This window comes from Delphinus delphis, chromosome 4 (assembly GCF_949987515.2).
Source record: "Delphinus delphis chromosome 4, mDelDel1.2, whole genome shotgun sequence".
NCBI classification, from domain to species: Eukaryota; Metazoa; Chordata; class Mammalia; order Artiodactyla; family Delphinidae; genus Delphinus; species Delphinus delphis.
Window position 1 is genome coordinate 27065190 of NC_082686.1, and position 23536 is coordinate 27088725.

General features: G+C 33.6%; 1 long non-coding RNA gene across 3 annotated transcripts in view; it reads right to left on the minus strand.

The window, feature by feature from the left end:
• The window catches only part of LOC138414055 (uncharacterized), a 394942-nt gene that overhangs the window by 135733 nt on the left and 235673 nt on the right, over positions 1–23536 (minus strand). For all 3 annotated transcript variants that reach the window (XR_011246440.1, XR_011246441.1, XR_011246442.1), the window contains one exon: positions 23432–23475. This is a non-coding gene — a long non-coding RNA (uncharacterized lncRNA). The remainder of the gene's footprint in view (positions 1–23431; positions 23476–23536) is intronic.

Below are 23536 nucleotides of genomic sequence, written 5' to 3' on the forward strand. Positions count from 1 at the left end.
TTATAAGAAGCTTGTGATGCTTTCCCTCTCCATGATTCTGGCATAATTTCACTTCTATCAGCTTGATGTTCCCATCTAAACTATTTATACTTTCTCTTCATTATTAACAAGGAAGGATTATTTTCTTTTCTTTATTAAGTAAGCAATCCCCATATTGATGAGTAAGTTTTAATTATCACTACACCTGTGGGAAAAGGACAGATAAACTGGCTGTAAACAGTGAACTCTCTATATGGTTTAAATCGATTCCCCCACCTCCCTCAAGCTTTTTTAGGCATTTTAGAGCCAAGGGGAATTAGGCTACCTGTCAGCTGATACCAAAGTTCTAATATTTTGTTGCTTCAGAAAAGTATAACTCAGAAAGGGAAGTTTTATCCATCGCTTTAAAAAGTGAAAGGCTAGCATTGCCCAGAGAAAATTCCTAGAAATTTTCAAATATGGGTCACTAATTACTTTCCAAAATAGAAGTTGCAATCTCAAGGTTCAAAAAGTCCTAAAAAATACTTGCCTTATTATATAAAATTCACACAATACTTTACTTATATCTCTAGAATTCTTCCATGACTGAGATGTAGAAGTAATATACAGTAATGCATGTGAGTCATGGGTTATGGGTTGCAACAATATAACTGATTGAATATCTGTTATATAAATAACAGTTTTTAGGGAGTTAGAAATGGCAAAAATAGACAGATACACAGAGATTTGGTATAAAGTTGTATAAATGTCTAAGGGGAAAACGCATATTAAAAGCAATCTCTTGAGCTATCAAAACAACTTATTTGGGTCACTTAATTGTCAATTTGTTGATATGAGAAAATTAGTTAAAACAGCAGGGTAAATTGAATTGACCAGGTTTCAGATACAATGTATATAACATTGATATGTCAAAACCATCCTGTATTGACCCCCTTAGTCAGGTTAGAGGTTGTTTAGGAAAAAGCCAGTATAGAATGGTTTCAATTCTAAAATTAAACAATACAGAAAGTGGACATAGAGGGAACATACCTCAACATAATAAAGTACATATATGACAAACCCACAGCTAACATCATAATCAATGGTGAAAATCTGAAAGCATTCCCTCTAAGACCAGGAACAAGACAAGGATGCCCACTCTTGCTGCTTTTACTCAACACAGTTTTGTAAGTCTTAGCCACAGCAATCAGAAATTGGAAAGTAAGAAGTAAAACTGTCACTGTTTACAGATGACATGATATTATGCATAGAAAATCCTAAAGGTGTCACCAGAAAACTACTAGAGCACATCAATGAATTAGGTAAAGTTGCAGGATACAAAATTAATATCTGTTGCATTTCTATACACTAACAATGAAATATTAGAAAACGAAATCAAGGAAGTTACCCCATTTAACATCACATCAAAAAGAATAAAATACCTAGGAATAAACCTACCTAAGGAGGCAAAAGACCTGTACTCCAAAGCTATAAGATGCTGATGAAAGAAATTGAAGACCACACAAACAGATGGAAAAATATACTGTGTTCTTGGATTGGAAGAATAAATATTGTTAAAATGACCATTACCCAAGGCAATCTACAGATTCAATGCAATCCCTAACAAATTACCAATGGCATTTTTCACAGAACTGGAGCAAAAATTTTTTAAATTTGTACAGAAACTCAAAAGACCCTGAATAGCCAAAGCAATCTTGAGAAAGAAGAATGGAAGTATCATGTTCCTTGAATTCAGATTAGACTACAAAGCTACAGTAATCAAAACAGTATGGTACTAGCACAAAAACAGATACATAGATCAATGGAACAGGATAGAAAGCCCAAAAATAAACCCATATACTTATGGTCAATTAATATATGACAAAGGAGTCAAGAATATACAATGAAGAAAAGACAGTCTTTTCAATAAGTGATGCTGGGAAAACTTGACAGTTACAAGTAAAAGAATGAAATTAGAACATTCCCTAACACCATATACAAAATTAAATTCAAAATGGACTATAGACCTAAATGTAAGACTGTTAGACCAGATACCATAAAACTCCTAGAGGAAAACATAGGCAGGACACTCTTTGACATAAATTACAGCAATATTGTTTTTTGATTTGTCTCTTAAGAGTAATGGAAGCAAAAACAAAACTAAACAAATGGGACCTAATGAAACTTAAAAGCTTTTGCACAGTAAAGGAAACCATAAACAAAACAAAAAGACAACCTACAGAATGGGAGAAAATATTTGCAAACTGACAGAGGATTAATTTCCAATATACAAACAGCTCTTACAACTCAACAACAAAAAACAAACAACCCAGCTGAAAAATGGGCAGAAGATCTAAATAGGCATTTCTCCAAAGAAGACATACATGTATTTTTTGGCCAAAAATAACATGAAAATATGCTCAACATCACTAATTACTAGAGAAATGCAAATCAGAACTACAATAAGGTATCACCTCACACCAGTCAGAATGACCATCATTAAAAAGTCCTCAAACAATAAATGATGGAGAGGGTGTGGAGAAAAGGGAAACCTCCTCATCATTAAAAAGTCCTCAAACAATCAATGATGGAGAGGGTGTGGAGAAAAGGGAACCCTCCTACACTGTTGGTGGGAATGTAAATTGGTACAACCATTGTAGAGAACAATATGGAGGTTCCTTAAAAAACTAAAAATAGAACTACCATATGATCCATCAATCCCACTCCTGTGCATATATCCAGAGAAAACTCGAACTTGAAAAGATACATGCACCCCATTGCTCATGGCAGCACTATTTACAATAGCCAAGACATGGAAGCAACCTAAATGTCCACTGACAGATAAATGGATAAAGAAGATTTGGTATATATATACAATGGAATATTACTCAGCCATAAAAAGAATGGAATATTGCTATTTGCAGCAACATGAATGGACCTAGAAATTATCATACTAAGTGAAGTAAATCAGACAAAGACAAATATCATATGATATCACTTATATGGGGAATCTAAGAAAATGGTACAAACGAACTTATTTACAAAACAGATATAGACTCACAGACATAGAAAACAAACTTATGATTACCAAAGGGGAAAGGGAGGGACATGATAAATTTGGAATTTGGAATTAACAGATACAGACTACTATGTATAAAATAGATAAAAAACAAGGACCTACTGTATAGCACAGGGAACTATATTCAATATCTTGTAATAACCTATATGGGAAAATAATCTGAAAAATAATAGATCTCTATCTATCTATCTATCTATCTATCTATCTATCTATCTATCTACCTATCTGAATTACTTTGCTGTATACCTAAAACATTGTAAATCAGCTTTACCTCAATAAAAAATAGAAATTAAAAAATAAAAATTAAATCAAACAAAACAACAACAGTAGCAATGACAACAGTAAAACACTGTTTCTAATGTTCACCCTCTAATTACAAAATGGATATTATCCTTCCAATGGGCAGGAAAGAAAATTTCCCGCTTTATGGAAAGAATTCTCATACTTGTATTGCTGAATTCCATCTCATAAATGACCTCTAAATGGCATTCTAATTGACAAAAACAGTATGAATTGCTATTTTAAAAGTGAAAAAACTATTTTAAAAATGGAAAATGTACTCCTTTGTTATTCATAAGATTCATATAAGCATCAATCTCATATCTCATTAAATATGCTATTAGCCTGAGTTGGAGCCTGGATTCTGATAGTTTACAGAACTAGTGAAAAGTTAGAAGGCTTTCTTAGATATAGAGCTCAAAAAGAAATTCTGTTTAACTTTTTTTACCATCTTTCTGGCAGCCAGCTTACCCTGCATATTACACATGGTGGATCGGTTCTCTGCTCAGTAAATGGCATTTATGATACTATTTGGAGCTGGTATGCATTATGTACCTGCTACCTTCTATTTCATAGCTATAGACTTCAGTCATAAGCCATCATTGGGTCACTAACTCTTGCCAACAATCTCAAAAGTCCTGGCTGTTGGTCACCATGGGGATAGATTGAGAGCATATATTTGGTTCAGCAAATTCTACTGCCTTTGTTGGCAAATAATTAAAAGTACATGCTCTTAGTGGAGACATAATACTATGTTGTACTACCTTTGTATAGACAGGACAATGTGGATTTTTAATAAGGCCTTTTTAACTAAGAGATAAGAAATGCATTAATGAAAACATATTTTGCTCACAGGACTAAACCAACAACTTTCAGACCAAACATATGAGAGTAGTTAAAAGATTAGAATATAGATATATAGTGTTATTGTAAATTAAATGTGTCAGGTATCCTCCCTTTTCATGCTATCTTAATTGCCACCACCTAAAGCTAAAAGCTTATCACTCATTCCACACCTGCAACACTGCAACTGTTTCCTGTGGACTTTCATGACTCCAGGATGCCTCTCGCCTTTCTTTCCACACTTCAACTGTCACCCACATATTACATACCACTTCCAGACTAATCCATTTTAAATGCTACTGTCATCATATTATAACTTTGCTTAAAAATCAGTTATAGAGTTCTATTCAAACCACACCAAACACAAACTTTTCTATCTAGAGGTCAAGACCATACATAAACTGTTTCCATCAGTCTCATCTAAATTAATTTACTGAGGTTCACCAACAAATACTTCTGGATCATCCTCTCACTGTCTCATTAAAGGTGACATCCATTGGAAACTGCATTTTTTCATTCATCAGATTCACCCCATATAAAATGCCTTCCACTTTTACCCTTGTTTCATTAACAAAATTCTACACAGTCAATACTATAATCCTGATGCTTTATGAAGCCCTCTCTTATTGCCACCGTCATTAGGCCCCGTCTCCTCTCAACTCCTCTATCTCTAATAACACTTTCTGGTAATAAAGCTTTTATCATTCAAAGTTATTTCATGTGTTTCAGATACATTTCCATAATTATATCATAACCTATTTGAAGAGAGGTACAATGTTAATTCCTTTGGTATCTTTTACTTTATGATGAAAACTGTACTAAAATACAGCAAGCACTTATAAATTATTGATCAATTGTAGTGGACATTTAGCAGTAAAAAATTAAAGCATTACATATCTGCTCACTTCAGAATTCATAAAACATTTTCTTCTTGCTTTTCTTGTAATGGAAATGGTTTTTAAGCCATAACAGAATTTTTTTTTCTTTGCTATTTATGCAAGTTAAAATTTGTCACATGGTACTGACTTTTAAAAGGTAAAACTCTTGTATATAAAACTTCTGAATTTCCAGATATATGTAGCACAGTATTTCAGAACCATGAGAAGACATGTAAATAACAATTTATGCCAACCCCAAAGTGTATTCCTGCTCAAAAATGTAGACACAAACTCCCAAATACTACACACTATTTAAGGCTTTTTCCCATTTCCTCAAAAGTCAGCACATCTGTATTGATAGTATAAGGGAACTTAGTAACAAATGCACCTTTAATAATTCTTTATTAAAGTAATTTTTGGATTTCTGAAGGGATTTTATTTTCTTTCTGGTTGTTTCCATTCTTTTAAACTAAATAATCCAGCAATTAAAGTTTTTCAAGCTCTATGATCAGTAAAAATGACACACACCTCAGGGGTGATCAATTCTTATTACATTGCACTAGTGAATATTATATAAATTTAACCATTTTGAAAGCTTTTGTCCTTTTGTAAAAAATTGTTTGGTATTTTGTCTGTTTCTTTCAATGCTGTTTATAATTCTAGAAATAAGCTCCCATCGGGATTCTTGTCGAGTTTTTATAGACATACAAAGAAGTGACATTCTAAAGTCAAAAGGTACAACAATTCTATTTTGCCATTAATTATTTTAAAAACACAGGGATCACTGGTAATTTATCCCTACCAACTAAAGCAACAACAAGGGGTCCAGTAGAAGCTCTCCTAGATGAGATTTCTAATTTCCCTGGATCTCATTACTTCTTTGTTCATACATCTCTATCCTGTCCCTTCTTGTTGGAGGGTCGGATCTGCCTACCTTAGCACCTTTGCATATATATTATCATCTTTGAAGAGGGGGTCATAATGAATATTGATACCACATAGATAATATTAATAATATTTTATAAGATTGATAATGCATATTTTATTAATATTTCTAATAGTAATAGTAAGATATCTAGTGCTCTAAAAAGAAATGCAGCTTAGGAGATTGTTCTAAACACATAGGGATAGAGATTGAGAAATCTGAGAGCTTGTAGGATATAGACGGGAAAGGTCAAAGTCATGGGGTGGTCTGGGGAAACTAGTGGGATGTGTTTTTCTGCTCTGTATAATATAAATGTGCAAAGTAAAGAGGAGAGCTGTGATAACAAATTTATTTCTATACATTTGTTCATTTTAGGACTGTAGGATTATTCCCAGAAATATGATATTGTTCTCACTTCAAATTCAAATAAGGCATTTTCAAAGAACAACAATCACCAAAAAAAAGGTGTGTTGTCTGATTTCTTTGTAGAATACAGGGTTACTGTTTATCTTTTATACAATTCTACTGCATAGGGGAAACTCAGCAAACACAGAAATAAACTAGGAAAACTCCACAATCTAAAGTATGTTTTCATTTTACTTCTTCAAATTACTTTGGTGTTGAATTTAAAATTCTAATTAAAAAGTATATATATGTATAACTGAATCCTTTGCTGTACAGCAGAAATTAACACAACATAGTAAATCAACTATACTTCAATTTAAAAAATTAAAATTCTATTTCTATTTTACCTGCTCTAAATTTTCTAAAATAACTATTTCCAAATCAACATCAAAGAGAGTAGAATTTATACCAGTATTTCTTTGTTTCATATGCCTTGAGAAAAATCTCAACAATTAATGACACGACGCTTAAGAGTCTCCTTTCTTAACCTACGTCTCGCTCTGCAGACTTTTAATGAAAGCCCAAGTTCAGTAATCGAAGGCATCCATTTCTCTGGAATTGACTACATCCAAATCATCCCTTTAATAAATTAAACGTACTGGTGCCTTACACTCAAATCATTGACTTAGTATAGTCATGCGTCTGTTGTTTTCCAGCAATATTGCAACATAATTGTATTCATGAATTCCAGTTTGTGAGTTCTATTTCATACTCTCGTCACATTAAGAAGCATAATGTTTAGTTTTGTCTTAGGAACTCAGTTACCATTTCCAAGTGTCAAAGCAAAGAGGAGGGTAGCCTTGGCCAAAAGACACTGTCCTTTAGATGAGTAAGTGCCAGCCTCCTTGCCACAGTGTCTGCGTGAATGCCCTGTTCGTCTTGAGAATTTTTTTAAATTTGATTTGCTCTAGTTGTTGGCATACTCTACCCTTCTATAAGAAAGGCATTTCTATGATTAAAGCTTATGCACTTGATGCCAAAACTACCAACCAAAAAGTTAAAAATTATAATATTTTTGGTGGGGTATGTTTTCTTTTGTTTTTGGCTATAGGACGAAAAAAAAACAAAAAGGCCAGTTTAACTAAAGTGTTGATGAAGTACATTGTGTGGTCTGAAGTACTGTGGTTTGGTGCCACCTAGCCAGAGAACTAGCCAGAGAGTTAGCCAGAGAAGCATATAGATGAACAATACTCCAAATTGGCACTGAGAATTACAAGAGATGGAATTTATATGTTGAGAATATTTTCTCAAATTTCATCTACTATAGCTTCATAGATTACAAAAATAGTGGAAGTGGGACAAAAGTACTGAGAATATGTCACAGTTTTGTCTATGCATGTTTATTCCAAGCAGATAAAAGTATTCTATTGCTATAAGGTCTAATCAATAGATTCAAGTATGAAGATTTACAGGAGGATGAAGAAAAGGGGTGACAGAAAATAAAGGACTATGTAGAAAGAGAGGAAAATTAAAAGAGAACAGATCAAAGAAAATAATAAAAGCAGGAGACAGGCTGATTAAAAAGAGAAAATGCTGTTAACAAAGAAACCAAAAAAGCTAGCAACACATAGCACTTAGTTTTGTTTCAAATGGGAGCAAAAGCAAAAAACTGAAGTTTGGACTGTTGAAAAGCCAACCTATAAGGTTTAGGATTTAATTTCAAGCTCAGCTTTTCTGCATTTTTCTACCATGGAGGTTTCCTTTTTTTCTTTTTAAAAAGGGTCTTTGATCTTTTGCCTTAAAGAGTCCAGTCAATATGTAAAGAATCAAAATTGTGAGTGCTAATACCTCTATTTTGTTAAAGCAAGTATTAAACATTGTACTATTTGTGTGGTCTCAAGACTACTGGAATTGTACTTTGTGTGACTGAGGTGTTTGAAGATTCTGGAAATAAAATGCCTAACCAGGAAACCAAAGTAATTTTTTTTTTTTGGCCACAAAGACATTTTATTTATTTTAGATGAAATAAACTGAATACTATAAAAAACATCAATTCTCTCCAACAGAGTTAATTGACAATTACATTTATATCAAAGTCCTTAATAAATGTGGATCCTGATAACTCAATATTTGACCTGAGAATATTATCTATGTTACTTTTCACTCTAATTTCACCTAAAGCAATAACTATACTTTCTTTGAGTCCATGATCATAAATTAATAAAACCACAAAAAATTCAAATTCCATCTAGACTAGAGCAATAGCAAGCGTATTCCAGATAATTACTTAAAAAGAAAAACCTAAAGAATTTAAAAATTACTGATTGATTTCCTACATATAGTTTTATAATTGGACCTACCACTGGTTATTAAAAGGGCCACTGTAATTTCCTGATTACTGTGTGCAACCACGATGCTAAGTAAGATATAAATATACCTATAAATGCAAATATAAATTTACATATATATCTAAATGAGACAGGTGATATTAACAGATGAAAGAAAATATCCTTGATTTATTTTCTAGAGTTTGAAGTTACAGCCCTAAATACAAGCCAATAGAACTGATTATCAAGTCAATTGGTCTATTTTTCCATGAATAATTAATTTGTAAACCAAGTGCATATCTTGATTATTATGCTCTTATTTTTTTCTTTGGGAAAAAAACATGTGTTTGGCTGAATGGAAGGCAGATTATCAAAAATGAAACACATGTATCCCAAGAACACTACAAAATAAATAGGATTTAATGACTACAATTTGGTGACAATTAAGCAAAGTTAGTCTGCATAATTTTTGAATTAAACTTAAATATATACTTATATAGAACATAACCACCATATGTAGATTGTTTTAAATTATCTTAATTGGTTCAAATACTTATTATTTATATATCTTTATGCTATTTTTCAAAGACTCAGAAACCAAAATTTGACAAACATTTCTGGGAAATTCTAGATATGTAGACCTGAGGTTATTTTAAAACACAAGATTTTAACAAGGTCTACTGTTTTATAATTAAATCTTACAACAGTAGGACATGTTTTCAAAGGTCTTTTGAAATGTCAGCATTGGGACTTTTCAGTAAAATTGAACATCTAGGACAAGAAAATGGAAAACTAAATGTAATATTAGATAGACAGGGATCTCACAAAAATGTTGGGGCATATTTACCAAATATTAAACCATAGGTAGGATTTCAACTGGTAGAACTGGGAGGATAAAATTTATAGGAGGAAGGGGATTGGAAAGTATACCAGCTGGACACAATTACAGGGTGTGTATGGGAGAGGTAAGAAATTTTATGAAGAGAAAGGAGGTTGAGAGTAGACTGTAAAGAGGATAGTAATCTGAATCTGGATGACCAATTTGGAAGTTGTTTTGTGAATAACTTGGAATCACTGATATTCTCTGCACAACACGGGCAGGACTGTGCTATAAGGCAGTAGTGGATTAGAGGTAGTAAGTGGGAAGACTGGAAGTCAGAAGACTCTTATGAAAATGGTGCTAAACATTTAACAACTTTATCCATTAACTAGCATAAATGAAAAAAATATTTTAAAATGACAAATTAAAATTTTTTATGCTTATCTAATTAGCAAACATTAAATACCACTGGACTTTCCAGTACTGGTAAGAAAGCAGTGAATTTGGAAGTCTCATAAATTTCTCATGGAAATATAAATTGGTACTATCTTTCTGGAAAATAGTTTCCCAAAATGTATCAAAAAATCTAAACTTGCAGGATTATAATAATTTAATTTATAGAAATGTATCCAGAGGAAAAATTAAAATATAGATAAATGTCTATAAAATGATATGTATATGAAATAAAATATTGAGCTATGTTAAAAATTTTACATACAAAGAACTTTAATTTTCATGAGAAAATACTTATTGAATTAATACATAACAGTGGTAAAACCAGGCAGAGTGTGTTTAGGTGTCAGTTAAAAAAATACTGCATGGAAACTAAATAATATCTGAAGGAACTAGCTTAAAAATACAAATATCTGTTTTTTTTCTGGATGATGGAATTATTCATTCGTATAATAAACAACTGTTGAGCAACTAGAACTATCTGTCATCATGTAGCATGCTTCTGGGAATATAAATACAATTCAGTTTATAAAATATTAGGGAGAGTTTGATAATCAATAAATGCAATGCATTGCTCTGCTTGATGTTTATTCATAGAGTGAGAGTTCCATAGAGAGTGTGGATATGCCTAAGAGGGGCCTTGACCAGGCAATACTGAGGCAAGGGTAGGGGCATGCAGGGTGGGGAGAGCTAAGGGAAGGTAGGAAGGAGACTGAAGAAAGAGTTGGAGCTATGTTGGAGAAGACGGTGAGGCCAATTTTTGTAAGGTATAGAGAAAAGAAAAATACAAGGGGAAAAAATGAAGGATATCTTTTCATTAAAATAATGGCAATCTCAAAGGAGTAAGGAGAAGCTATCCACAGATCTGGAAAAGAAGGAGTTAGACCAAGTTGAATGGAATGAAAGTGCCCAAGAAGAAAGATGTCTATGTAAGTTGATATATGAGAAAATAAACATCTCAAAAATGCTTCCTTTAAAAAAGTCAAGATCTAATTCGTTGGCTATAAGAGAAAAGGTCTAATTGTTACAAGAACATTTCTTTTTCTTAATGCAACTTTTTGTCAAAAGTGTTCTTAATTTTTTTTACCTCCATGAATACATGAATTCCTTATTTTAAACCCAAGATAACAAAAACTTTATATTCTAATGGGTTATTGACGCTAAAAATACAAACTTTTTTTGCTCATGAAATCCTAAGCTGGAAAAATATGTTAGTAGTTAAACTTAAGGAAGGATTTATTTTTAGACACTAAATTAAAAATATACTCCATAAAATTGGATACAAGCCTCTTGCTAAAAGTAGATTGGAGCAATATTAAAATAAGCAAACCCTTATTTTAATTATATATTACATCAAGAAACTCATGAAAATACTAGTCTTGTATGGCATAATTTTTTCGACAGTCCTTCAAACAAGCACATTGTCCCACCTTCCCCTCACCCCTGCCCTGTCCTCTTGCAACCCTCAAAGTCATACACTTACAAACAGCATATGATAGTTGAGAAGTGAGGAAGGGAATTTTGTTTTTGTGTTTCCCCTTTAGAAAGTTTTTTTCTTTTTAAAGTTCTTTTTTGGAAGCATTCCAAATCTCTTGATATTTATTAACAACACACAGGTCAGAGCTATATGTGGCTCTGTCTGGTCAAGAAAATATTCCATCAAAGAGAGAGGAGGCATGGAGTCAGAAGGGGAACAAGCAGTGAGAATTTGGGTTAACAAAGAATCAACCCATCCAATGTGTTCATGAGTAATGACTGATCTTCAAATTATCTTAAATGATAAAATATTATTTTTGTTTGTGAAGCCAATTTCTAAAAAATTGTTTTTAGTATGACAAATGAGTGTTATAAAGGCTTTATCTGTTTATTTATGACTTGGACATGCATGGCCCATATATATATTTTAAAATGGCAATTATGACAATCTGATGAAAATGATATACATTTTCTGACAACATAAATTAGAAAAAAGTTATTATCAAACTAAGTATTTAGGTTTTATATCTGGTTTTGATAAAAGTTAACTGATTTGCTTGAAAAATATCTTAATGATGATAATGAAGTATAGTAAAATCTGAGTAATAATGAATCCTAAAAGACTTTAAGAATTGGAAAAAGACTATGGAATTGATTCATCTTTATGGCATTCAACCTCATATTTTTTTTACTAATATTGATCCCACAAAGATCTCACTAATGTGTATAGGAATAATTAAAAGTCAAATATTAACTTGACTAAAATGTTGTCTTAAACATATTTTATATAAGATTTAATAGCTGTCTAAAGCCTATTTAATTCTCAAAGGAAAAAAAAGCCTTCCTAGACTATGTTTCTTTCTGAGGTCATTTAAACTTTCTGTAACTATGTTTTACAGTGTAGAAAATGAAATCATTCTTTTAGATTACGCTAATTCATGTGAAGGCGACATTAAACAAAACAGGAATTAAGCATATGTTATTAAGTCAAATATTTAATTTATTTTTACTCCCATTTATTTTTATGTCATTGGCATTCTTTCTGATGAGCTAATGTATGAAAATACTGCCATAGCTGAGTGAGTTAGATATTGAAAACATCACACTTTGAGAAGGTTGTTCTTCTTTAAGTGAGTTGGGTGCTATAATAAGAAAAACAAAAAATCTGATAGGAAAAAGTGGGATCCTGAGTGCTGGGTAATCCTTGATCATGTTTTTGTGCTCATATATGAACAGGATTAGTTTAATTACTTCTGAGTTGAAACAAAGTGGATTGTTTAAAAATAAGATTTACAGAAATGGAACATATTTCAAGATTTGGGTGCTCTTCTATTTATTTGGGAAAGATTTTTCCTAGAATTTGGATCCTTGTTTTTCAAAATACAAGGCATCTTTTGAAAGAAGCCATCCCACATTAATATTCAAAGACATTAAGATTTCGGATAAGACTCTCGTCATATCAGTCCTGCATTTATAATTTCACGTACTCTACTGGCTCACCATGGTTTGAAGCTATGTTCACTTCCTGCCATAGGTATACCGCTGGACTGTTTCACTTACATCAGTGAATTACCTTCCACCTCTATATGGATTATACTCAAATCACTACCTCCAGTTTAGCTCTAGTCTAAGTTTCTCTCTATCTATTCAACAGTCAACCTGCATAACTAACTGAATGTACCTAACACACGTCAACCTCTCAACATGTTCATAATTGAACTCATTGTCTGTTCTCCAAACCTCTTCTTTGTAGTCAGCTAATGGCACATTTATCTACCCAAACTTTCCTGCAAACTTTGAGAGTCATCCAAGATTTCCAGCTCATGTTAACCTCCCTCACATGAGTGGTCAATCTGATATCTAAAATAGCTCTTGGATAACCTACACAGTTACCTTCTTCTTATTCTTCTATTCATTGATAACTCTCCTCTTTACTGACTTTTCTTACTTGATCCATTTACTTAGCTTTCATAGTTGCAAAAACTTCCAGAGATCATTCTAAAATGTAAATCTGGTCAATTCATGCCCATTCTTAATATTTATTCATTTGTTCTTCACCATCTTTAGAATTTAATTCAAAGTTATTAGCATTGCATTCAAAGCTCTTGTGATCTGGCACATGCCTACTTGTCTTATTCCTCCCCCACCTATCCTCTGTGTTTCTCAACATCACATGGTTTATTCCTCAAGTGCGTTTTTCCTGCCATTGATATTTGTTTAATGTAACTGGAAATCCTTTATCCATCTTGTCAGTCTGCCGGACTGTTCAAATCTCTACCTTCATATCCCGTTTTCTGGGAAGCCATACCTGAGGTTTCTGGGACAGATTAAGGTTAAAAAGCTATCCTCTGTGCTTTTACATCTGTGTGCATCCCTCTGAAGACAGACAATCTGACTTATGCCTATGAGTCTGCAAGGCCTAATACAGTGCCTAGTACAGAGCATGTGCTCAGTACTTATTGACGAAATCAGCATATGAATAAACACTTGAATGGATGACAATAAAAGATGAGAGGCTGCCCACATACTTTGTGAACTTGGACTGTTAAATATTTCTGAGTTTTAACACTCAACTTAGATTTGTACATTTTGGAGTCTATATATTTAAGATAGATAGGTGAAACTGATTACTAAAAATACTCGTTCTCACAGACTGTGTCCAGGGGAAAAGGAGTGGCATTACATAAATTTTGTCTACTTCTTTCATAAAAGATAATCCAAAATGGTAATCTGAGAGAATCATAATTTATTCATGTATGACCTTACCATTCTGGGTTTTCCATTAACTGAGTTGAAAAAAATTACTGAGTAGGTATTATGAGTGAAATATTAGGGATGTAATGACGTCTGTGCTGTTAATGTCTCCATTTAGTTGAAGTTCTTAGGTTTTGGACTGCTATGTGGAAAAGCTGAATTTGTGGTTGAGAGACTGAAGGGTAAGCATTCTCTTCCTGTTGACTAATCCATTTTGAGTTTCCCTGCAGGTGTGTGTATTGACTGGAGACCTAACCTTTATAACACTGACTCAAACATATGGAGAGTTCAAGAATCTATTTGGTCTTTGGACATCTCAAATTGGGAGATGCTCAAAGATCACTACTGATATGACTGAGTCACTGGGGTTGGTTGTAAAAAAAAGAGTAAGAGGTAACTGAACTGTCACATGATGACAATGAGGTGACTACTGGTCAACGCTCTTCCCTTTGCTCAGTATATTACTCTCTAGATACAGAGGCTGATAAAATGTTAATTCTCTGAACTGTAAAGTATGTTTTAAATGATTTTTTCTGGAGCCACCTAAAAAGGAAGTGTATTTTCCTTTCTAATAATAGTGGAACATGGAAATACACCCACAAGAAAGGCAAAGCAGAGAACTAAGGCAATTATAAGGGTGAATTAGGCACAAAGCTTGTTTCTGCCTCAATAATCCAGGTAATTAAACTGAAAGAGGTTCAGGCATGAATTGGCACAGTTCTCCTCTTGGCTTTGGTTGCGGAGACACATGATGTTTTCATAAGTCTGGAACCAGTTTTAAGTTACAGCATTTTCTCTGTGGTACGTTTTGAAATTTGGAGTGAACTACTAGAGTTTCAAATGATATATTCAAGCAGTAAGTTAATTTGACAGCAATAAATTAATGAGAAAGTAGTTTTACATGATCCTGTGCAGACAGAATTGACACATTAAACCCTTGCTATATATGTATACCTGTAATATTACATAATACATATATATTTATATATACATATATAAAAATATGTACATACATTTCTCCAGTTTTGACCATCTCTCTTCCTCAACAGGCCCCTCAATTTAATGGATTCATTTTGATGTCTCTCCCTATTTTCCAAATACTTATTTGTCCTCCCATATACCTTAGCTCAATTTAGGATATCATCATTCATCCAGAAACTCAAGTCATAAATATAGGAATTGTCCAAGCTTTCACCCTTTTCCTTCACACTGTGATTTATCCATCTCCCTCTACACTATCCATTAAAGAAGTGAAACATGTCACCGATTTTATTTCTCAAGTGACTCCTGAATCTGTGTACCTGCCCCTTCCTCATTCTCCATCCCTTCCTTCATTGCTGTATCTTAGATCTTTGTCTTTTCTTGTCAAGACCAGTGAGATGGCCTCCTAACTAGTATCACTGTGTCTGTCTTGTCTTCCCCACACTTAGTCATCTACAATCAAACTACAATACAAATATCCCAATGTCACGTCCCTATTACTCATAGATAAAGCCTGGGGCCTTAGTACTGCAGAGAAATGTCTCCATTACCTGCCTTCTACTTATGTCTCCATTCTCAACTCACATGTCTCTGTCACACAATTTTTACTCCACCATGGAGGACTGCAGATCTTCTGCTCTCCCTGACTCACCACTGCTATGTTATGCTTCCACGATTCTTTCTAGTTCCTCTTTCTAGAGTTGCATTTACCTCTAGTTTGTCAGTTCATTCTAATTAATTAAATTGTTCATTCATTCAACAACTATTTATTCAGCACCAACAATGTACCAGCTCCTAGATTGAGTGCTGATTATCAAGTTGTGCTTCTTTCCCATCCTGTTTTTATCAATTTGTTATAGTTTTCATCAAGATCTTTCATACGCATAATCTCTTCAGAGAAGCCTGGGAGGCTAGACAATCATCCTTTCCTCTGTACCTGTGAATATCCCAATGAATGTCTCAATCACTACATTGAAATCAGGTTTGCTTATCTGTCTTACCCAAAACACTGAAGTCATTCTAGGGCAAGTTCTTGTGTCTTATTCTTCTTTTCATTCCCCGAGTCTAGTGTCTGGTCCATGACAGTTTCTTAATAAACATGTTTTGAACTGAACTGAATGTTATTGCCCTTGAAAGCCGCCAGTGTAAGTTAATCTTGATGCAATCATACATCCTTCCTTTTCGGTTCTTTTTCCCCATCAGTATTTCTTTTTTTTTTCAATTTATTTATTTAATTTATTTTTGGCTGCGTTGGGTCTTTGTTGCTGTGTGCAGGCTTTCTCTGGTTACAGCGAGCGGGGGCTACTCTTCGTTGCGGTGCGTGGGCTTCTCATTGCAGTAGCTTCTCTAATTGCGGAACACGAGCTCTAGGCGCATGGGCTTCAGTAGTTGTGGTACGTGGGCTCTAGAGCGTAGGCTCAGCAGCTGTGGCACACAGGCCCAGTTGCTCCACGGCATGTGGGATCTTCCCGGACCAGGGCTCGAAGCTGTGTCCCCTGCACTGGCAGGCAGATTCTTAACCACTGTGCCACCAGGGAAGCCCCCTATCAGTATTTCTTATATTCACTCTATTCTTTCTCTCATCATTTTTCCTCTTTTCTAATTACATCTCTCCTTTTTCCATTTAAATATTTGGAAATCTGTGCATAAGCTCTGTCATCTACAAGTGGTAATAGCAGCACTGACCACTTTCTTGGTCAGAGCAGCTTATTGGTATTTTGCCAGCAATGGGAATTCTAAATCTCTGGTGCTCAAGGGAAAGAACATTTTCAGAAAGGAAAGGGAGAACATGAGAATGTTCTATAGAGGACAATGCTACTCTTTTGGCATGCAGTGCAATCAGACGCAGGAAGAGTTGCTACCACTCAGTATTAGAATCATGAGGTCTTACTGTCTTTTAAATTCTTGTCTTCCATTCAGTAATACCCATCCAATACACACAAGCAAGCAAATAAGAGCACACTTGCACACACATAATGCAAATACACACAGGCTTATTCTTACACTTTGTTAAGCCTGAATTATCCATTTCTCTAACTTTTAAACTAGTAAGATTTTACCCATTCTTCAGGTGCAAGGTCAAATCCCACCAAGTTCTAGCCCACTTTAGTTGCACTTTACTCTGATGGGAATGACCATGAACTGTGATAAGTGACCCATTTTAAACTTCTAATTCATTGTGGCTCAATAATATGGCAAATATAATGTAAATTAATTACTAGATAAATGGAATAAAAAAGAAAATCAGATAAAATATATCTACTAATATCACTTTAGAATTATTAGATTCAGCAGAAATAGAGCCACTTTGTCAAAATACTAAAAAGGTCTTCTAAATGCTTATCACCAATTTCTCTACTTAGGTCATCATGAACCAGAAACAGTGTGTGAACTGGAAGCAGTCCACAAAACATGCTTTGAGAAGAACTGCTCTAAAGAAACTGGTATTAACTTACATAATAGCCAGTGTACGTATGCTCACTAAATGAGTTAAACAACAGATCTCAATAGCAGTACCAGAAGACACGAGAATTTGTGTTTTTTCTTATTTTGGACATGCTTTACATTTTTCTCTTTAAAGTTTTGAAATTGTTGCTATTAGCATTATGCAAGTGATTCAGAGTCAGAGTTTTTCAATCACTAATTCTTTCCTCAACTAGCATTTATTGAACATCATCTATATGCAGACACTGTCCTAGATGCTAGGATCCAAATTTGCATAAAATATGGTCCCTGCATCAGACAAATCCAAAGTAAAGGCTGTACTACAAAACAACTGTAATGTAATCTTCAAAAGCATCAGGGTCATGAAAGTCAAGGGAAGTCTGTGGAACTTTTCTACACTCATGGAGACTAATAAAATGAAACTATCGAACGAGGCACATCATTTGGAAACAAATTCTTACACTCCAAAGAACAATAGTTGAAATTTATTTGGACAACTGGTGAAACTTGAATGGGGATTAGACAGTAGTGATGTATCGATGTTAATTTCCTGATGTATTAGTCAGCTCCAGCTGCCTTAATAAACTGTGATCAACTGTGTGGCTCAAGCAACAGGAATTTACTTTTCACAGATTTGGAGGCTGGCAAGTCCAAGATCAAGGCGATAACCAGTTTCTCCTCAGTGAGAACTTTCTTGCTTGCTTTGCTCTCACATGGCAGAGAAAGTAAACAAACTCTATGGCATCTCTTCCTATAAGGGCACTAATCCCACTATGAGAGCACCATGCTTATTACCTCATCTAATCCTACTTAGCTCCCCAAATTCCCTTCTCCAAATACTGTTACACTGCAGGTTAGGGCTTCAACATATGAATGGGGGGTGGGGGCACAATTCAGTCCTTAGTACCTGATATTGACTATTTTATTGTGGTTGTGTGGAAAATGTTCTTGTTTGTAAGGAGACACACCCTAAAGTACTTGAGGGTAATGGGGCATTAGGTTGAAAATTTACTTTCAAACAGTTCAGTGGAAAAAGTTCTCTGTACTGTACTTGCAAGTTTTCTATAAGTTTATGATCTTTAAAAGATAGTTTCTGGCCTTGAGATTCTCAAGTCTACTTGGGAAGCGAGACATGAGAGCAACCGTAATTAGGTACCATTAAATGCAGTGAAATGTGTGGTGATATAAGGGACTGAAATAAAAGAAGGAAGGGTGAGTTTGTCCAGAAGGAAAGCAGAAGAGATCTCAAAAAAAAAGTAAATCTTGAAGGTCAAAAGATAAAACAGAGTCCATTGGATCCATGTTTATTCATTAATGATTATGTGTCAAGATTTGCATGTGTGATTTTTATTTTTCCCTTGGGTTTGACTTCCCTTTGATTCATTATTTTAATTCACCATTTTCTTTAAAATTAATAAATGACAAAAGATTTGCAGAAGGCTTGAATTAAAGAAAAGATGGTAGGGCTTCCCTGCTGGTGCAGTGGTTGAGAGTCCGCCTGCTGATGCAGGGGATGTGGGTTCGTGCCCTGGTCCGGGAAGATCCCACATGCCGTGGAGCGGCTGGTCCCGTGAGCCATGGCTGCTGAGTCTGCGCGTCCGGAGCCTGTGCTCCGCGACGGGAGAGGCCACAACAGTGAGAGGCCCGCGTACCACAAAAAAAGAAAGAAAAAATGGTAATAAATTAATAGCATGATGAATTTGGGGGTAAGATAAAAATGTGTTCAAAAAAGATGTCTCTTAACCATCATTCTTTTGCATATCATACTATATTTTAACAAAGGTTCACTCTTGCTTTCCCCTTTCTGGAATCCAGAGATAGACTGAAAAGGCTTATCTGGTAGGTCTCCATATTTGTTGCTAATGGCTATGACCCTCCTTAAAGAATTATATGAAATTTCCAATGGACATGGGAGAACAAGGGTTAGAGTGCTCTTTAATTTCCCTATATCTTATTGAGATTTATAATTCACTCATTGATTGAGAAAATATTTACAAGGTATCTATGCAAAGGTAGCAAATTGCTTATCTAGGGCACGTCATAATTGCTTTTCATGGTTTTCTTTTTTTCCCCAACATTTAAAATCTGAGCCCATATTCAAAAACTGTGAGACTTCACATAGAAATTCCAATATTTAGTTCCCTTTCCCTTTAGAAGTTATGGCTATTGGAACATACAGTTAGTTAGAATATTTGACTGCAATGAGCAGAAGCAGCCCCTGGATGTTGAGCATGTGGTCATCTGTTCCTCAATCCACACCACTCCCTATTGTACAATACTGGCCTGTTATACCCACTTTTGTTATATTCATGGGTCCCAAAAATACTTGAATTTACAACCCTGGCCAAATAGATAACAACGACTGGAGAGCTTTGAGAGCAAAGACAATGTAAAAATATACATCTGAAATACTAAGGTTCAAGCTCTGGTCAAGCAAAGGTCAGCAAAACAAGCTCAAAAATGTATTTAGAAGGCTGACCAAGATCCTTTCCTCCTTCCTGATTTGTCCAGTAAAATGTATGTAAAATCAGAGTTTGGGGCTAGTGACTTCTGCAAGTCAGATGAGGAGAAAAGCTATTATGCAGTAGGTATTACATTCAGTTTCAAAAGAGACTTTTACACCCACTAATTTTTCATTTTCCTGTTAAAAAAAAGAAATTGGTACATATGTTCAGATATTTTAAATTAACACTACTATTGAATTCAGACTAATGTGAAATCAAAGGTTCTTTCAGGCATAATTCAAACTATTAATAACTCTACTTTTGCTGGTTGAGATAATGTCAAAGATTCATTTAAATGGCATGAGTAGCAATTTGCATTATATACAAGTATTAAAAGCAATATTCCCTTTCTTCTAACAGAATTCACATAAAGAACTGCTTCTTTTATATATTACTTCTATTTTGTAAATAACCATCCATACTTTAAATCCACGGAGCCAACTTTCTTACTGTCTTACCAATAAAAATAATGTCTTACATGTGTATAATACTTTAAAGCTGACAAAGTGTTTTTAGATCCATATGAGGTAATGTATAAATAAACTCAGTACTATACAAATATTTTTTCATAAATTTATAAATATTTTTCTGAAACACTTAACTTGTAGGTCTGATTTTAAGCATGAGTGCCTCTAAGAATCATTAAAATTCAGTTTAAAAGAACTTTCATTATATATCAAAAATCACGTGTTTATATCCTTTGTATCCCATTCATCAGAATAACTAATTATTACTGTATTTGCTCCAGAGATAATAGGCAGATAGTGGAACCTTCTTCTTCTGGTAAGATTAAACATTTCTACCTGATTTCTCCCCCTTTTCACACTTCAATCCAGTTTAGCACCTACTAAGTTCAGATATGAGTAGCCCACAGTCATTACCCTCTAAGAGTTAACAGCAAGTAGAGAAAAAAAAGATAAATGCGAGATGAATTTTTATATTGTGACATAACATGTGTGATGAGATCTATTTTTCCCCAAAGCGTTAAAAAGATGTAAGACTGCTGAGACTGAGGATGAAGGGAAATGTCTCTTTGAAAGCTATGGAAGGTGTATCATGTGGTGTGAACCTGGAAAAAATATCAGAATTTTACTTTTACATATCTAAAACACGGTTCCATGAACATCTATATTATTCCCTTTTCTTTCCGCTGACCATTTATGTGCACTTACCTAATACTTTTTATGCCTCTTTACTGTAACACTTTTCCTTCACTCCTTAATTTCCTAATTCAACATACAAATGGGAATTACCCTTTTGTATGCCTGCCAAAAATGTAATTAAGGAAGGCCTGCTTTCATTCTATTATAAAATTCTATTAAGAAGAAGTTTAGAGGGCCTGTTAAATAAATCATGGTACATCAAAAATGTGTCTAAAATGCAGCCATTAAAAAGGATGAAATAGGTAACATATATTGACTTAGAAAAAATTTCATAATTAAAATGTCAAAGAAACAGAATCATGCATATGGTATGAAAGCATTATGTGCATAGATTGATATTGATGTTTATGTATATAAAGAAGGAATCTGGAAGAATAAACACCCAAACTTTATTAGTAGCTAACTTTGAGGGAAATATCACTTTCTATTTAGTATAATTCTCTAACTTTTAATTTTAAATAATTCAAACAACAAAAGTATTTATATTGAAAGAAATACGAAGTATACACCATCTATTTTCCCCATTCTAAGAATTAGAAAAATCATTGGCACTTTTTAAGTCAGTAATTTCATTCAGTAATTTTTCAAGAATGAAAAATTTAACTCAAAACAAATGTTAGAAAATGTTAAAATCATAAGTTATATGAAAATATAAACTCAAATTCTTAAATAAAATTCCAATGAAGATAATTTTAAAAATTATGTTTATAGTAAGGCAGATTTCTAATTTTATTAGCACTAAGGCCAAAATAATTTTTTGTCAATAACCAGGAATGCTCACTATTTTCTGTCAATATACCAAAAGTATCAGCAATAATCACCTAGAGGTAAAAGACAGCAAATATAACAAACTCATGAATCTGCTTTATCATTTTTTGATGCTTTAGAAACTGAAGATAAAAATTTTTCTTTCAAAGTATAGTAGACAACATATAATGATTAAATAGAATTCATAAAATCTCAGCTGTTCATCAGAAAGTGATACAATGACCCATCACAAAGGCAACTATAGATTAGAACTAGAATGTAGAAGTTAGGAAAATAAAGGATTTCCAGACCTTATACAACTGCAATATAGCTCAGTTGGCCTCCCCAGAGCCACACAAGGCATTCTTTCCCATCACTGAGTCCCACTTGTGTCACTCAACCAGATCACCAAAAATAAATACAGATGAGGAAACTTAGCATCCTAGAGGCACCATGATTTGTCACCCACAAATCTCATGAGCAGTGAGCAAATGATAGTGTACAAACACAGCATAAGAGATCATCAGCTAAGGTAAAATAAATGCAACCTGCCTTGCTATCTTTGTGGCTCCTAGCCCACTATTTATTTTTATGTTATTATTGTTTGGTTTTTGTCTTATGTTTTTAATCTGTACCATTCTACCTCTTTTAGGCATTGAGCGGTTTGTCTTGAATTAGAAAAGAGGTGCTAGAATGAAGGAGTGAGAGGTTGACCTACATCTGAACAATTTGCATGTGATTTATCACAATTAAACAATTTGGTTAGAAATAGCTACAATTAAGCTATTATCAGAGAAGTTATTTACTAGACTAGAAATTCTAAATTTATCTTCACATACATCCTAGCCAAGAAAAGGGCCACATTTTCTGGCACTCTTATTAAGAAAAGCTAACACTGAAGTAAATTCTTCCAAATTAACATTTAGTTTACTAAATCATGATAGCTAATTATACTTATGGTTACTTTGGTGGTTTCTTCAAAAATTACAGTTTTAAAATAAGAAGAAAGCTATGAAATTATGGTAGGCTAGAGAATCTCAGTTTCTAACAATATATTGCATATATTAGTATACCTAAGAGTATATATTATATAATTATCTTCCTGATACATGGAAATAGTATATGGTAATGTCAAACTACCCTAAAATTATGAAAAAGGTAATACAAAAATATAAAATATTGAATAAATTCTATCTGCAGTAAAACATAAACTCTAAAAGATATAATAAACTGTAGTAGTATGTAATAGTATGGAAGAAAAATTCAAACTGATGACTAAACACTATGTGTTGGATGATTTCAAGTTTAACAGGTAAGTAGACATAATATTTTTCAGGTTTTCAGAATAAGCAACATCAATTCTATCTATATCTAACAAAGGGAGTGAAGTATTAAAACATAGCTAAAACAAATACAAAATATTTTATAATCAAAAAAAGGGTTCTTTTTCCTACCTTGAGGCATGTGAGTGGTTCTCTGATTAACCTTCAAGGATACCCTAAGAAACAAATGGAAAATAGATGACATAGAGGATAATAAAATAGCAGGATTTTAAGCAT